Here is an 18,778-nt window from a genome sequence, read left to right as displayed (position 1 = left end):
TTTCTTTTTAAAAGAAAACATTTACTTTTGTGACTTGGTCATAATGAAATACAAAGGACCTCTTTGTGTGTGAAAATGAAACTGGGTGTGAGCCTTTTAAGGAAAAATTAAAGAGGGATGTGTATGTGGGGGGTGAAATTCCCAAGTCTTGCTCAGTTGATCCTGCTACCTCCTACTTAGAAAGCAGGCTGTTCTGCACAGCAAGGCCCAGATGGGGAGAATCAGGGAGCAAATAGCACCTTCAAAGGTTCACAGCTCAGACCTTCACACAGCCAGGCTGAGCTAACTTGCAGCACGCAGCACCGAGAGGACGTACCCAGGCAGCATCCGATACATGCCATCTACAAGGCTGACTCGCAGCTGCCTCAAATTTGGGAGTTGTATTTACAATCAATTTCTAAGCAGAACAGGAGTTTGCAGTTAAGTGTAAGACAGATGGGGAAAACCTAGCTGGGTGACTTATGTGACCTAGGGGAAATTTGGGTAGAATTGGTTCATTTGTGAATGAGGGCAAAGCAAAACTTGGAAAAATATAAAAAGAAATAGCACCCTCAAGGCAATTTCTGAAATGGGCTAAGAGATTCTAGGAATTGGTCTCTAGCTGTTCCCCTACTCTCTGCCCTCCGACACCCTCCTCATCTTCTGCTTTCTGGCTTCAGCCTCAGTCACTCCCAGCCACAGGGTCTTTCTCCTCCGCCTGGTCTAGCCGATCTTCAAGTCCACCTTCATTTCCCCCCATTGTCCTCTGACTTGTACTGTTTATTATCCTTCCTCCCTCAGGCACATTTCTCACACCAGTGATCTGTGCTACGTGTCTGTGTCTGTGTGTTCAGGAGCCACCACTGTCCCAGCAGGGTACCATACTGTGCTGCCAACATTCCCCAGATAACCCTAACACCCTCCCTGGTCTTTGCCCAGCCTCAGGCTGCCTGTCCTCTCTGAAGCATTTGACACTCTTGATCTTACATCTGCATTTGATGACCAATCCTCTCTAATCTGCTTTTGGATTTTTAAACTACTGTGATCCCAGTTCTGATCACAGTTTATCTCCTCTCCCGGGAGCTTCTGTTTATCCATCCCTGTTGTTATCTTCCTTTTGATTGCCAGATCAGTCTGTGATAAGGCCACACTTCCCAGTCTCCCTTACCCCGCCTTCTGCTTCGGACCTCTGTTCTCATCCCTCAGCCGCAAACATTCTTAGAAACATTGAATCACAGGATGTTGAGTCGAAGCCGCATGTCTTACCATCCCTGCTAGATCTCCTGTGATCTGGTGAGGGCAGACATTTTTGAATGCTTTGTTTATGGCTGTATTCACAGTGCCTGCATATAGTAGGCACCTAATAAGTATTTGTTGAATAAATGAGCATTCAAATTAATTTTGAAAATCAATGACGTATATGTGTGAGTCTATTTTCTGACTCTCTTTCTGCTTTGTTAATCTATATGTCTGTAGCTGTCCATCTACCAACACCACACTGTCCTGAATTCGGTAGTTGTACAGTAAGTCTTGAAATCAGATATTGTAAGTCCTTCAACTTTGTCCTTTTTTTCCAAGATTGCTTTTACTTTTTTAGTTCCTTAGCATTTCCATATAAATTTTATAATCAGTTCGTCAATTTTTTAAAAAAAGGTGTGTAGAGTTATACTAAGTTTTATCTAAAATGTACCTCAAAAATCACCCAAATAATACTCGTATGTACTTAATTCTACACTTTGTTTCAATTATTCTTGGTTAACATTTCAGACTTCATTTAAATGCTGCAAGCTCTAAAGCCCTCATGCTTACTTAAGGTAATACTTGATTCACGTGACCCTAATTATTCATATAAAGTAAAAGAGTAAAAGAATTTGCCAGAGATTTGATTACTTCTTAAAATAAAATTTTATAAAGTTATCCAAAGGAAAAAAAACAATAAAACACATAAACCTTCCTGAAGCAAATAGCAAGGTTTAAAAAAATTCTGAAATTTAGTATACAATTCTATACATCCTATTTCTCTCCCACACTCCTGGAAAACATATTGGAAAGGCCAGTAAAACATAATTTGAATTTCAAACCTAACCCAAGTATCCATCAGTAGAAAACTGGACATAGTGCTATGGACTCAAATAATAAGAGTATTATATAGCAAGAAAGATGAAAAATTCCCAATAAATACAATATTGATTATGCTCAAAACATTGTGGGTGAAAGACATCAAACACAAAAGTGTACATACAACATTTATATCAAGTTCAGGAGCATGAAAAAATGAATCTATGGAGGTAGAAATGAGAATAGTGGTTGCTTCTGGTAAAGAAAGGGTTGACTACAAGTGGTACAACGGAACTTTCTAGAGTCATGACAAAAATGTTTTATATTACAGTTGGGGTGTTGGTTACATGGGTATACACATGTGTCAAAACTGAATTTCACTAAGTGTGTTTATATTTCGATTTTAAAAATTTGATTCACACAAGGCTAACTCACTATTGGTTAGTAAATTACAAGGAAACTTAAGAAAGTAAAGGAAACTATACACATTGATTATATAAATCGACTGAGAAAGTTGTAGAATATACAGAAAAATGCAGAAGCAATGTACCCATTCTCTAAACTAGACCACTTATATTTACTTTTTAGTGGTAAATATTGTCTATGCAGAGGATGCATATAAAATATAGCTGGGAAAATGGGCAGAGGAGATTAAATCTTGTTAATGAAAAAATTGAATTAGGCATTGGGAAAAGACAGAATGTGGAAAAAGTTAAGACAGATGAGATTTTAGAGGTCTAATAGTAGAGAAAAACCTTTTTTATACATTTTAATTAAACATTTAAAAAAAGCCATAAACTCTGGGTTCTATACTATGATTGTTTAGGAAAAGAAGGTGAAAGTGGCCAAGATGGCATTAAAGATGGAATGTGGTGGATGAGCAGATGGTGGTAAAGAAAATGACTGGGAAGCTCGGCGCCTGGAGCTCAAGCAGCTAAGGCACCAGCCACATACACCAGAGCTGGCAGGTTCGAATCCAGCCCAGGCCTGCCAAACAACGACAACTACAACCCAAAAAATAGCTGGGCCTTGTGGTGGGCGCCTGTAGTCCCAGCTACTTGGGAGGCTAAGGCAAGAGAATCTCTTAAGCCCAGGATTTGGAGGTAGCTGTGAGCTGTGATGCCACAGCACTCTACCCAGGGCTACAACTTGAGGCTGTCTCAAAAGAAAAAGAAAATGCCTGGAAAAATAAGGTGATACAGAATAAGAGACAGAAAGAGGCACGTATATGGAAACGTGCTTTTAACGCTATTTTAAACTCAAGGATATCACCAAGAACCAAATGGTACTCATTTGAGGGTGTGATGCAAAGACAGAAACAACACAGTTAGTTAGTGAGGGAGTATTCCCATCTTGTATTTTAGAATTTAATGCTTAAGACCTGAGAGCTCTGTTTCATATACAAAACCCTATATACATATGTGCATACAAACATCAACTTTTCATAGGGTCCATTAATCTGTGATGTGTGAACTAACTCAGCAACCTCTAGTAATGACTGATTTATGAACTGAGCTTGTTGATGTTCAGGGGAAATTCTAGAAAATGCTGAGGAATTTGGCAAAAGCCTGTTTTCCTGTGTTTGTGAACTGACTAGGTGATACATATTTATTGTTTTTCATTGGGGCAAGAGTCTTATATTTATTGAGTATCTAATTAAAATGAATGTAGGATTAATTATTTCAGCTGTTAAGGTAAGTGTTCCTAGTCTCAGAGTAGTACGTGTGGATGTGTGTGTGAACTGAGCACTGTAAAATATAGATCCTACAGGAAATTTTGGTTTTATTTTTATTTTAGACGTCCCTCAGTGACCTCACTACATAAATGCTGAAGATTTACAATGGCGGATATTGTTCTATGATGGTCTCTCTTTGGTTATTCTACCTGGGTAATGATGGCAGCGTCACCTGCTGGTGATAGTGCTGGTTTCCAAATAATCACAAAACACTTTGCATGTTGGCTTGTAGGAAATAGTATCCTAGTTCATAATAATTGACTAATAATAATGCAGATTATTATTATTATTATTTGCAGTTTTTGGCTGGGGCTGGGTTTGAACCTGCCACATACGGGGCCAGCACCCTACTCCTTTGAGCCACAGGCGCCACCCAATTATGCAGATTATTGATAGATCAATTCTGACACACTTACAGAAGGGGGATATCATGGAAAAGGTAGCAGAAGAAGATGAAGGGAGAATAAGCCCACCTTCCATTCAGTGAACCCTTGCTGTGGACCATGACATTTTTAAGGGGTATAATAAACATGACGTAGTTATAACATTGCCCTCCCCTTACCAATGAAGTAACTGTGCCGCAGAGTGGTTAAAGACTTGCCGAGGGGCATACGGTCCAGTGCAAGAGTCTGTGTTCAGCTTTGAGTTAGACTGCCTCCCACGTGGGAACTGCCTTTATAATGAGACCAAACTGGGGAAGAATCATTTATGAAGAAAGTAAAAAGGCTTTGGAGAAGACGATCAGCCAGAGAGTTGTTCGTGCTTCACTCGTGACTGTCCTCTAAGAGGAACTTGTGCAGATGTCCTGGCTGTCACGTAGCCAGTTTATTACCAAGCAGATTTTACTTATGAATACTATAAGCAAATCATTTTTATGCTTCCTCTTGCTGTTCTATTCTAGGACATTGCGCTGCGAACTCTGTTCGGTGTTGTGGAATTTCTTTCACATATGTAATTGAACATAGTTGTCCACAGTATAGCTAAGGAGATGCCCCAAATGGGAAAAAATAACTTGAACACCAGAAGTCTATAAAACCCTTACTCTTGTGTGAGTATTACGAAAACCAAAGGGAAAGTAGTGTATCTTGTGACCTTTAAAAAGTAATAAAAAAAAATATGGTTTTGTTGATATATATGCACATAAAGTATTCCCCCCACTCCACCCCTCCAGTTATCTACAGCTTAGCTTTCTGGGATTTTGGTTACTCATAGTCAAATGTGGCCTCAAAATAAGACAAATACAAAATATCATCTCCTGAAATTTCAAGAAGGGACATTAATACCAATTCCAAGTCATGAATTATACTTTACATAGGAAACTGGTTCATTGGTTCCATATCTTGAATGTCATTGAGGGACAGAAAGACAGTCATCAGGGCTGCTTGAATGAGTTGGAGCAAAGTTGCTTCATAGAGGAGAAACTTTCCAGAAGGGTAGACAAGATGACCCAGGAGTCCCAGTGGCCTCATTAACTGAGCTTTGTGGATTTGCCTTTGCCCACAATGCTGTTTGTCTCCTCTTGGGGCCTGTGTTATTCCAGGTTCCCCATGGCGGGAGGCCTATCAAGTTCAGTCTGGATGTCGATAATTTCCTTGCCAAGACAATTTTCCCAATTCAGGGTTAGACCGGTTTAATTTAACCCATTTTATTCTGCATTTCCAGAGCTTGGGAAAACTCCAGGACTCCCTTTTAGGCATGATAAACAATGAGCAGAGCCACAAATTAATTATGAATATTAAGATTTTTATTTGCATCATAAACTTAAGGAATTAGAGTAGTCATCTGCTTTCTGGAATATGGCAATTGGAAACAACTCTAGTTTATTATAACACACTAATAATTTTGTACAGGAACACAGCATTCTCTATAGTGAGTTTTGTTCTTGGCATGGGATATATCATGTAGTTGGCTCCATTCTCCAGCCCATCTGGAGGGAGTGGTAACCCACATGTATGTGCTGGAGTCTGGGTCTCCAATGTTGCCTGTTTTCTTTTGAAACATCCTATTTCTTTAAGGGGAACAAATGTTTTCTCCACAAAGGCCCCCTCTGCCTCCCTCCTGGCTGCTCAGGTTTCTGCCTGCCTTTTGGTTACCGTGTGGCCGGTGATTTCTCAGGGTCCCAAAGGAGGCCCCGGCGCTAGCTGTTAGGACTGAACAAACAATCTCCGCCGAAACCAGAACAGAATCTCAGCGCACTGCTTTCACCATCATGGTCTTCAGCTCTGTTTCAGTTTTCTTTGCCAAAATAGATACAATATCAAACATTGAGATGCTGCCAAACTCAGCAGTAAAACAGACTCACAAGAATCGCTGCCGTTTGTTGAGGGCCTCTAGGTGCCAGGCCGTGTCCCACACAGTTTGTTGCAAACCACAGTCTAACCTTTGCAACAATACCATGAGGTAAGCGCCACTCTATCAATTTTGCATTCACGATAAGGGAGGTTTAGAGACCAAGAGAAGTCACAGAAATCGCCCCTGGTCACAGGTCGTTAAGTAGCAGTGCCCTGGTATTTCTGTAATGACCACTCTTCTCTTTCTGTTTTTCTTGTCCTGAAATAACTTAGACTTACTTCTTGATCTAGATCCTGCCTATCTTTCATTCACAGTGAGCTAATATTTATGGAGCCTCTGCAGCCCGGCTGGCTTTGCTCCAGGCACGAAGGGTAGGGTGTGGACAGAGGCGGCGCATCCCTGCCTGAATGGAGCTGATCTTTCCAGTCTCATTAGTTACCGCTCTCCACGTGCAACAAATGTTCAGCTGCTTCTTGGGGCCTGAAGTTGCTAAACACATCCAGCGTCCTCCCGCCCCTATTTCTGCCCTGTTGCTCCTGCCAGAATGCCCTTCCGGGCAGCCCTCTCCTCTGCGGTCTCTCCTCCCAGCTCCCCACTCAGGGCCTGTACCACTGCACCGCTCAGCCTTCCATAGAGCTAAGTGTTTGCCTCTCCATCGGAGTTCCAACAACTCCCCACGTGGGCTGTTGTGTGCCTGTGTACGTCCTGCCCATGGATGATTTCTTTCATGCTGCAAAGGCAGAGCTGAAGATTGCAAAAGGGGCTGGCAGACTTCTTCTGGAAGGGGTCAGGTAGTAAGAATCTTAGGCTGTGTGGGCCAATGGTCTCTGATGAAAATGCTCTATCCAAAGATGCTATCATGGCCCCTACACCTGCCTTAGTGGATCACGTTGCTTAGCGGTTATTTTATAAACCAGTGGCTACAACAGAATAGGTTAGAGGCTGGAGATATTAAGAGGCAAATTTTTGGAGGGAAGCAAGAAGGTCACAGTGAGAGGAGACGATATATGTTTTGCTTTGTAACCACCTTCAAGTGGCTTCTCCCATTATCAGCGAAATTTCTCTTATTCTCTCTTTCTCTCTTTCATGGTCTCAAAGAACCTTGAGATTCAAAATTAGAAGAACTTATAGTTCTTTATGTATTTATTGACTTATTCATCTAAGAAATGTTTAATAAACATCTAATACCTCCAGGCGTGGGGAATGAGAATATAGCAAAGGGTAAGACCAGCCCTTGTCCTCAAGTGACCCTTTAGTAGAGCAGCTTTCAGACACTCCTTTAAGCTGAAGAAAGAAAACTTGTACAAATTAGTTTTATGTTTATCTCATACATGCCAAAACATGTTCCTCTTGTAGTGATTTTGTGGTGAACAATCCTGTCTCATCAGCTCCACAGGCAATTTTGTAGATTTTTGACCCTGTTTTCTCTTAGCCTGTGCTGGTTTGAATTTACCCATCCACAGTATTTTGGCCCCCGTGGCTCGGCTACCTTAGCCGATTGATGTAGATTACATGGCTGACCTTTCAGTCTGCCTCTTGAGCACATGTCCCTGTGGCTTGGGTTCCCTTTTTGGAGTTGCGATTGGTAGAGAGTATGTCTTGTTTGACTGCCTACGAAGTTTCCTAAGACTGCCCTTCAGTCTTAGGAAACTCATTCCTCTGGCTACCGGCTACTTAAAAAATGTAGGCGGAGCTCATAGTATTAGTGATTACTCTAGGGAATTTGTTTATTCAATAATCTATAAAAATAATACAAGAAATGACTTTTGGTACTTATCCAAACTGTCATCCAAAAATCATCTGTTGACTTCAAACCTTTGTTTCCTGCCAATAAACTGGTATTCTTGTCCTGAAGAGCATCTCTGTCACAGTCCACCCTTACCTCTTCTTTATGTTGCAAACCCGAGGGAGCTTTCTTCAAACATGTTTGCCAGCTGGTGCTGTCTGGGCACCTGCCACTTGGGAGACGCTCTGGTCTTAGATGACTGTTATTACACAAATGCCTCTGACATACATGATGGCTAGATGTTAGCCTTGCATCTTCCAAAAATAGAAGGGAATGTTTTGTTTTCAGTTTTTGGCCAGGGCTGAGTTTGAACCCACCACGTCTGGCATATGGAGCCGGCACCCTACTCCTTTGAACCACAGGCTCCGCCCAGGGGCATGATTTTTATTTATTTATATATTTTATTTATGTATGTATGTATTTATTGAGACAGAGTCACCTTGAGTAGAGCAATATAGAATCATAGCTCACAGTAACTTCAAACTCCTGGGCTTAAACAATCTGCTTGCTTCAGCTTCCTGAGTAGCTAAAACTACAGGTGCCCACTATAATGTCTGGCTACATTTTTCTGCTTTTTGAAGAGCTGGGGTCTTGCTCTTGCTCAGGCTGGTCTTGAACTCTTGAGCTCAGGCAGTCCTCCTGCCTCAGCCTCCCAGGGTGCTAGGATTACAGGTGTGACCCAGCATGCCTGGTCTAGGACTTGATTTTTAGAGGAGATTTTGTAGAGTCGTTGATTATTTAACCCATTGTAAAATTAGAAGTATGTTCAGTTTTATAAAGGCAAAAATTATAGCCCTCTTCCTCATTACCTAACCTATTTTACTGCCAAAAAAGATTCAGATGATGAAATGTACCTATAATACGCTCTATTATCATCTCTTTCATTAGCTTCTTTCCCCATCAAAGTGCTCCATTTGGGAGACTCTGTCACCACATTCAGAAGATTATCAATAACAATTATTTTCAAATCCTTTCCACTTTACTTTAGAATATTAAAATATCAATCTCTGAATTAGCACTCTTTTAATAGAAGAGTCCTCCAAATAAACTAAGAGTGAAGATGGATGTGTTTTTCTCTTTAGAATCTGCCTACCACAAGTTATCACAAACTATCATCTGAAGGCCAAGGGCACCTTGTCCAGGAAAATTCCCGTGATTTTTCTTGTCTCTTCGAATCTTGACTCAGCACCTCTCCTGAAGGTACACCCTATAATCCTTGTATTTGAACTGTCTTCAAAAGTTACTTGAATCTATATTTAGATGTATTTGTTGTGTTCATTTACTCTAAAGACATTAACTGAGGGCCTAGTATGCACCAGACCTAGACCACATCCGGGTGGTCAGGAGATAGTGTTGAATAAGACATCAAATTCCTTGTCCTTATGGAGCTTATATCTCTTTGTATTGTTTGTATTGTTTTATATTACAATAATGTTGTCTGGGCAAGTAGGGACTCCATCTCTACATGTTTAACTTTTTATGTTTTACTTTATGGCACACAGAAAATTAATGCCCAATAAATGCTAAGGATAGTTTGGCTCCCACTGTTGGCCTATCTATAGTCATTTCTCATTTTTTTTGATAATAGTACCCTGGATTTCTCTTGCAAAACACACAGAAAGGCCTCACAGCATGACAGTTAAGTATAAGTCCCTGGAATTGCACTGTCTGTGCTGAAATCCTAGCCTGGCTTATTTACCAGCTCTGTGACCTTGGCCAGAGGTCTCCATTTCTCAGTGTCTCAGCTTCTTCCTAAATAAATCAGTGCCAATAACAGAACCAGCCTGAGAGGGTTGCTGTGAGCTGTGAATGAGCTAATGTCTCTTGTTTATAAAGTGCTGAAGTGCCTGGTAGTAATGAGATGATATAAAACTATTTTCTATGGGTTATTATTATTGTTTAATAATTTCTGTCTTTTGGGGAGCAATATTTTGGGAATGGCCAGTCAGTCTCCTCTCTCTGACTTTCTAGGGGCTGGTCACATGGCTGTTCCCCAGGACTTTAAATCTTATAGATTTTTTTCTCCCTCAAGTGGTGCCATCATGATTCTCTCTGCCAGTTTCTGCTACTTAGATCTCTAGAGGTGTCCTAGCTGCTGACCTTTCCAAGTCTCAATCTTCAGCTCCCTATGGCTTTCAAAAGCTACTTCATACCTTGCAATAAAATCTCTGTTTTCTTAAGTTAGCCAGCATTTCTATCAGTGGCTTGCAATCAAAGAATTCTGAAGCTGGTGTAATACAATGGCTCATTGTGATTCCCCTCTGTGCCATGGGTGGCAGGCAGTTCTCCTCACAGGGTGAGTGAGAGTTTGGTCTTATTTTCCTGGACTATGTCATCAACAGCTATAGTTTGTATACTTCACAGTGCTCTCTCCAGTATTAGGAATTCCTTTTACTTTTTAGAATGTCTTAACCTTTGACACATTGCTGTATCTAAAAAGATATCTGTGTCTATCCAGTACAACACTGAGAAGATTTTGATGTGTTCCAAGATTTTGAAGAGAATGATAATGTTCAGACCTAGTCTCTGGGTCCTTCTTTCCTCCTGCCTGTGGGGAAGGCAAGATTCAGCATCCCTGAACCTCCATTAACACCACCTACATCTGAGTGTAGTTGGATAGTTACATCTGTAGTAAGCTGACCTGGTGTTTTCAACTGTTAAGATGGTGAGGCTGGTCCTCTCTTCTTTCTTCACTTCCCTCCAATATTTTCCCAAAGTTAAGATCACTCTTGGCTCGGCGCCTGTGGCTCAAGCGGCTAAGGCCCCAGCCACATACACCTAAGGTGGTGGGTTCGAATCCAGCCAGGCCTGCCAAACAACAATGATGGCTGCAACCAAAAAAATAGCCAGCTGTTGTGGCGGGCGCCTGTGGTCCCAGCTACTGGGGAGGCAGAGGCAGGAGACTCGCTTGAACCCAGGAGTTGGAGGTTGCTGTGAGCTGTGATGCCACAGCACTCTACCCAGGGGGACAGCTTGAGGCTCTGTCTCAAAAAAAAAAAAAAAAAAAAAAAAAAAAAAAGATCACTCTTAGGTTAATAACCTATAGAACTCCACGAGCTTATTTGCAAGAAAGAGTTTAGGCAAGAATCCCTGCAAGGGGTGATGATGGTTTTACTGACTCTCAGGAGAGTCTGAGGAAGGAAACTGAGAACAGGTGATGATTAGCTTCCTTCTGCTACTGTTAACTAATTACCAAGAATTTTGTGACTTAGAAGAACATAAATGCACCACCTTATTGCATATTTGCAAAGTCCTATTTGCCATGTAAGGTAGCATGACAGGTTTGGGAGTTAGAAGATGAATATCTTTGTTGGGGCATTGTTTTGAAAGTGCTCCACTTAGAATATAGAGGGGTTACTGAATTAAAGGGAACCCCAAATGATCCATCAACCTGCAGCCCCACCTTTCATAATTTGCTATCTCCCTCTATCAGAAGTATCCCAAATAATTCAAATGTCCCTCCATAATTAAACACACATACACATCTTCCCTCCATTGTGAGTGAGATTGAGACCTATTTACTGGCACGTAGATGGTGAAGCACATACGTTATCAGCATCCTCTTCTGCCTGCTCCCATACAACTAAAATTGTTCCCATAGATCAGGCGAGCATAGAGAAAGAGAGAGAGAGGTCCAAATAATGGTCACCAATATCTTTTTTTTTTTGCAGTTTTTGCCCAGGGCTGGGTTTGAACCTACCACAGGTGCCGCCCTGATCACCAATATCTTAAAACTTGCTTTTCCCTGTGTGTATGAGCTTGGGTTCTTTTGACATTTTCTGCTTTGCATCTAATTATTTTAATGTTTTAATATCATTCTTCATTTACACAATAGAAGTTTTTAAAAAGACAGAACAATTATGAGACAAGATAGTAGAAACACCTTGTTAACCTCTGAAAAGAGTAAAGAAAGTTGACTTTCTGTACCTGAGGGTCTTGGCCTGGAGTAAAGACTGGGAATATGAGCCCAAGGGAGAGAGAAGGTGGGCGTGGTGAGGCTCCATGGAAGCAGAGGCAGCCTTCTGCAGGGTGCAGCACAGCTAGGTTCGACAGTAGCATCTAGGAGTCATGCCAAGGAGAGGTGGACTCAAGCACCAGTGGAGGGAGTTGGGAGTGGACAAGAGTCAAGCCACATGTTCAACGGGGGAAAGAACAAAGAGAGCAGAGTTGGAGGCAGGGTGGGGAGGGGGTAACTTTTTGCTCCTGATGCGACTATCCTCCAGATGTTCAGAAGTGAGGGCAGAAAAAGCATCATCATTCTCTTTTGACATTTCTCCCTCTATGGCTGGATGGACAAGTCATTGGTCAGCTGGGGGGCAGGTGGCAGAGAAGACAACAGATTAGTGTGTGTAGGGTTCATGAAAAATGGCAGGTGTGTGATTATGAACCAAATAAAGCTTTTGTAAAACTTGGGAAGATCAATTTTCGGTGATGCCCATAGCCCGGAGTTAATGGTAACGTCCACAGGCATGTCCGCACCTTCCAGGTGGAGAGGAACAGACAGATTGGAGGTTTAATAGACTCTGGGTTCTGCAGTTTGGTTTGATGGCTATGGGTTGAATATATTATACATGGTAGATTCAAGGTCATTGATAAAGTAGATAACCATATTTTTGTACAAAAGCTATCTCTTCAAATAGAATGGAACTTTGAAGAGAAACCACAAGTCACACAGAAAATAGGAAAAACAGCAACAATTGGAACACTCTGATTGCCAATCAGATTGTTTCTAAGTTTCCAGAGATTGATTCCTATCTAATGTCTTGTTATGTACACAGACAACTTTTAATGGTTATATTATGCTCTTTGGGGCACGATGAAAAAGTGACCACCTTTTTTTGAGAGTCTGGTAACCTGATTACACATCATACCACACTGTTCAGAAATATGGGTTTGGCAGTTCATGAGATGCTGAAGCTTAGCTTTGGTACCTCTGTGTATCCATGTAAGATGGCACAGCGCTCACTGTGGGAACTTCCGTGAGCGTAGGAAACCCTTTCTCCCATTCTTCTCCCTTTCTTCCCTTCCCTTCCACTCTGACCAGCCCTGCTCATTGGTGACAGGGGTGGAGTCCTGTAATTCCTCTCGGTAATTCCTCCTGTAATTACTCCAGGGTGGAGTCCTGTAATTCCTCCTTGCTTTTCACTTTCCTTGTACTTACCAAGGTTGTAGCTATACCTTTATTCATGTGGTTACTTTATTAATGTGTGGCTTCCACACTAGACTACAGATTCTATGAGGCAAGTAAGTAAGACTGTGCTTGATCCCTGTCTTAGTCTTTTCTGTGCTGCTAGAACAGAATAACACAGACTGGGGAATTTGTCAAGAAGGGAGTTTATTGGGCTCGCAGTTCTGGAGGCTTGGAAGTCCACAAGCATGGCATTGGTGTCTGGCAGGAGGTGGAAGGGCAAGATAGGGGAGAGAGAGTATGCAGGAGAGGGCCAAACCCTTCTATAACAACTTGCTCTCGACTAGTAAACCTCCTTCCACGATACGCTAGTAGTCCACTCGTGAGGGCAAAGCCTCCATGACCTAATCACCTTGTAATGGTCCCATCTCTTATTGCCATCACAATAGCAATTAAATTTCAACAGGAGCTTTGGAGGGGACCATAAACCTTAACTGCCACCATCGTATATCTAGTACTTAGCACAATGCCAGGCACATTGTGAAAACTCAATTATTCCTTATTAGATAAATAAATGAAAGGTACATCAAGGTAATAGGCTAACTATGCCTTCACTATGCTGGGGCATGGAAAAGACCCACAGGTTTCTTCCTTCCCTGCCAGGGAGGGATTGGTCCTTGGGGAGAGAGAGCTTCAGGACAACATAAGAAATCCTTTCATTTTAGAGATAAAGAATTTCAGGCCAGAGCCATTTAATTACTTACTGGAGGATCTAAGGAACTCACCGCTGAGTCCATTTCATCAAGAATCGTGACTGAGTCAGTCAGGGATGAACTTGGCAAAAGAATGAGGTCAGCTTGGCTCTCAGGCCAGGGCTCCATTCATTAGATCCTGATGTTTCTGGCACAACATTAACCAAGCTTCACATTGCAAGACTTCTTTTCTGATTGCATAGGCTAAGAAATTAATCTTAACAGTTTGAACAGATAATTATTAGATGAACCCCAGTTGGAGAAGTTTATTAGGAAAGAGTTGGCAGTGGAACAAATAACCTCCTCCTTAATCCCTGAAACCAGGCGACCATCAAGCTGTATGTCTTCGGTGATTAGGCTCTTCAGACTGAAACACACACACCTTCCCTTCTGCCTGGTGCTCCTGCTCTCTGGGGTGATTCACGTCTGTAAAGATGCTGCTGCTGTGAGGAAAATGTGAGTCTCTCCGATGACAGTTGTTGCACCAAGACAAAGGCATTTTTAGAATTATTGCTATTATCTCATATGAGATTCTGACAGCCTCTTTCCATTTTGCCCTCATAATCCCATTAGATTTTACAACCTTTGCAAGGGCAGCCTTGAGGCCATGGCTGAGATAAAGTACTTTCAGGAATGTTCTTTTCCTGCAGCGAGAATCATGATTCATGTTTCAAGGGATTTGTAAAAACAGATCCTGTCTACAAATGATAGAAAATCTTAAGAGTCACAGCAGGGTATCAGGGGACTTCAGAAATCATCCAATTCCTTCCCCTCCCTCTAAATTGCATGCAAAGAAGAGGTTCCATGAAAATGAATAAAACACATAGATAAAAAATTAATTAATTAAGCCAGAGTTTCCCTGGGATAAAGCAACTCAGTAACTTTCCTAATTAACCTCTTAATGTGTCCCAGAGCCTTCTGGTACATGCTGTATGAGTAATCATGACCTACTGTAGTTCCATGCTGGTCCTTTCCCCAAGGACATCTCTGCTAGGACAAGTGACTGAAGCCTGAGTAAGAATGTGTTGCTATCAACTTATACTTTATACGACTCCTACTGTCCCATCTGTTAGCACTGTATTTTTTTTAATTGGAGAGTAGATGTCATTTTTCAGAATATTACTTTTATACCTTTATATTTTATAACAATAACTTTTTTATTTTATAGATTCATAGAATTTAATAATAGGGTAAAGATCTACACGTTGCCAAAAAAAAAAAAAATACCACCAAGTCTTGACCATTTAATGGCTTACGTTCTTGTATAATTATAAACCTACCTCGTGCCCTCCCAGGGCTCAACATCTGCTCCACCATGATTACTCTTGTCATTCTATTAGGGATGAAGAATGGAAGTGAAATATAGGGCATTTTTTTTCTATTAAATTAAAAGAGTAAGTGTAATCTTCCAACACATTTCTGTCACGTACCTATGACAGGCAAGGAAGCTGTTATGTTCTGGAGGGATGATGAGAAAAAAAGTAAGTGAGGAAAAAGATACCCGAGAGGTTGCAGTGTGGTATCATTAACTCCGTTAACACAAAGCAGCTAAGTGTACCATCGGTAGTCGTAGGTCTCTGTGGCTGGGATGCGTCGTATTAGTGAATGGAATTGGAGCTGGCATTAGAAGAGCATTTCATGCCTACAGACTAAAATGAAAAACAAGTAAAAAGTCCCCCAAAATGTTTGGTGGTGGTGGTGGTAGAGGGAATGATGGCAGCTGTGTTGGTGATGGTGGCAGGAAGATTGGCACCCATGGTGACGGGGGTGACAGTTGTAGTGATGGTGGTGATAAAAGCAGGGGTGTGGTGGGGAGGGTGTTCTCAAGCACGAGATGCTGGGAGGGGTCAGGACAGAGGCTGCCGACAAGTAGTGAGGATGGTGGGACACAGTTGCAGGCAGGGTGCTATGGGCAGTAACAGGGCTGGTAAACGGTGAGGGTGGCAGGGACGGTGCCTACAGGAATGTTCCTTTTCCACAACATTTCCAATAGTCTGCAGAGATTTGTTATCCAAGGACAAAGAGACCTGATGTGGTGGGAAGTGAGAGAGGTGAAAAGAGAAAGAGACCCCGCCCCCATCTCTCGGGGAAATGCACTGCTGTCTGTACTGTCCCAGTTTCTCATTTTACGTCACAGCCCCTTTTGAGACAAATCCTTTTGCATTATGAGTCAGACACATCATCTTTCTTCAGTAAATGTTCTAAAATGCTACTATGCATTTCCAAGTACAAAGAAATGGTTTCAACAGATGGCTACACCTTCGTAGTGGATAAGGTAAACCTTTAACACAAAAGTGTTCTTTTCTGGTTGTATATAATGCCCACTGTTTGGTGATTACTAGAAAAAGAGAACTTTCGAAGTGCCATTAGCTCCACTGCCAATGTTTTTTAAAGTTCTTACAAAAAAGACATTACCTAAGTTCTTTGTCAGTTCAGAAAGAACAGTGTTTAATCCAAAACGTGCAGACTGATGCCAAGGAAAATGTTCCCAGTGGAGACTGGAGCTGCATTGGCTGCACTTCATTATTGAATTCAAATATGGAACGTGGTGTATTTCATTCTAGGAGGGAACAAAAAGCATGTTCCTCATATGATGAAAGTTGGTCCCTCTTGGCCTCAGTTTCTTTCTCCTTTGGTCAAAATTTTAACATCTTTTTGTTTTTACTCTCCATTGTCTATTGCAACTTATCCGAGGAGAAAAGATGCCCAACTTGACAATATTTTTTAGCAGTTGCCATTTGAGTGACTGTAATAAAAGGATCAAGGTTTACTGGCCATCTAGTCTGTCCTCTGTCGATCCGTGGCTGTGCAGGAGATGTTGCTGATCCATTTCCAACAGCAACATCTGGCTCTCTGGCAGCCTGCTCTGCTCACTGTGCTGACCCATCAGTGGCTCTAGAACTGTTCAGAAAGTGCTGTATGGGTTGGCTGGAATATGTGGAGGCCATCGAGTTGTTTTTTTTTTTTTTTGGTTCATCCTCTTGGGTACAATTCATCTGTCAGTCACTTTTCATTCTGAGGAATTTACTGTACTTTTCTGTGTCTATTTGAAATGAATAAGGAAGCTCCTCATTAAACATTGGGATTTATATGACCCAAATGGGAGTATTCCCAGTGCCGTATTTAGGACGGTGGAGGAACTATGCTATTGGTGGAATTGTCCTTAAAATAGTGAATTTCCCTGTGAAGGTCTCCAAGTGTTACACAGCCCCTAGAAGCCAAGACGAGGGCTTTTTTTTTTTGCCCAGGGGCTGATGGGGTTGGCGAGTGTGTGGAATGATCACTAATAGAAATTGAAGTTTTAGGGATTTATGTCAAATTCTCCAGGGAGAAAGTTCTTGGTGGAGAATCAAAGTAGGACTGAAATCTAGTGGAAAGGAGCCAGATAATATGAAGAAGGAAAGAGAAAGGAAGTTGGGTTGTGGGCCAGATACAGGGATTGAAGTTTGAAAAGAGGCTGATTATTGAATATGATGCTGTGATGAAGCACGAGAAAAAGCAATGTCCATGGAAATACAAATGGTGAGCTTTGAGAAAAGGAGCAGAGGAAATAACATTCTGGTTTAACACAAACTTTTAAAACATAAGAGAAAAGACGCCTGGAAAACCGAAATGGTATTTTGTCATCATAGAAAAAAGCTATATGGAAAATTTAAGGAGAGATTCATCAAGAAATAAATAAGAAAGAGGCAAACGCTAATGAAGATTAACAGATGATTTAAATCAGATATTAAAATACAGCAAATCACAACACTCTCTTCAGAAGGTAAATTCACCTCTTGATTTTGAGAAGATAATCTGTGTGGATCACATCCGGGTGTGCACTTGTTCCTTGGGCTGGTGATTTTTCTCCCTGGTGGAATGAGAACATCCACATGGAAATAAAATGTTCCCTGGGAATCATGTGGGGAGGGGACAAACAGTACTGAAGCTACAGGGCCATTCATCCAATGCACAGATTGACAACATTAATATTCAGTATTGTTGTGGTAGCCAATACTTACAGAGGGCTTGCTAGATACTCGCCATATACAGTTTTAATACGCGAATTCATTTGATACTCACCAACAAACATGGTGGAACTGTTTTATTAGCCGCATTGTATGGATGATGAAAGTGAGACCCACCCATTGAGTAACTTGCCTAAGACATGAAGATGGACAATGGTAGCCCTGACATTTAAAGCCAGGCAGTTCACTGTCTGGGTCTGTTTCCTAATACTCGGGGGTCAATACAATGACCAAGTTTTCATGTAGAAGCCTTTGACCCATGTGAACAGAAAATGAGACCGATACAGTCATTTGTATGCAAAGCAGATAGATAATGGGATGGAACTTTCCAGGTTGCAGGCGTGAGGCTGTAGCTGCCGCTGCCTTCCCTGCTCTCAGTGGATGTTATTTAATCAGCACAAAAAGGGATAAGGCTGGGACGGTACCGTGTGACAGCCACGGATTTTGAAGAGATGAACAAAGGAAACTTCTCTTCGTTAAAGCCTGCACTTAAACGCTTGCCCGGTCTCTGGAACAAGGATGGCTCTTCCACCTACCACCTCAGTAAAGACTGTGAATGCTTTATTTGTCAGTTGATTAAATGATAATTAAAATGCTCAGAGAAATGACTAAATCTGCTGATTGTTCATTTCCAAAGTGGTTGAAATACCTAGACGAGGAGGACAGGGCGGTGGGTGACACGGTTTGTAAAGTCCTCTAAGGCTTTCTGATAACAGGCCTGGTAGGAGTGCAAAGTAGGATTCTCATTTACAGTCCGGCCAGATTTAACAAAAGGCCCGAGCATCGTAAACCTGCAGACAGAAGTTGTTCCAGGGGGAAAAGAGGCTTGCTGGTGAGCCAGCTGTGCGGAGGGCTGCACTCCAGCTTCCCATCCCGGCTGTGCAGCCCCAAGAATGCTGGCTGCCGCCGGGGCCAGCTGGCGCATGGGCTGTGCTCCTGGAAATCCTGAAACGTCTGCGCGGGACTCCAGTGACCAGAGTCTGGGTTAGTGGAGGAGCAATGTCATCAGCCCACTTCAGCCAGGCTGTTGTCTGAAGA

This window comes from Otolemur garnettii, unplaced genomic scaffold (genome assembly GCF_000181295.1).
Source record: "Otolemur garnettii isolate 467f Iridium unplaced genomic scaffold, OtoGar3 scaffold00003, whole genome shotgun sequence".
NCBI classification, from domain to species: Eukaryota; Metazoa; Chordata; class Mammalia; order Primates; family Galagidae; genus Otolemur; species Otolemur garnettii.
This window is presented reverse-complemented; position numbering follows the sequence as displayed.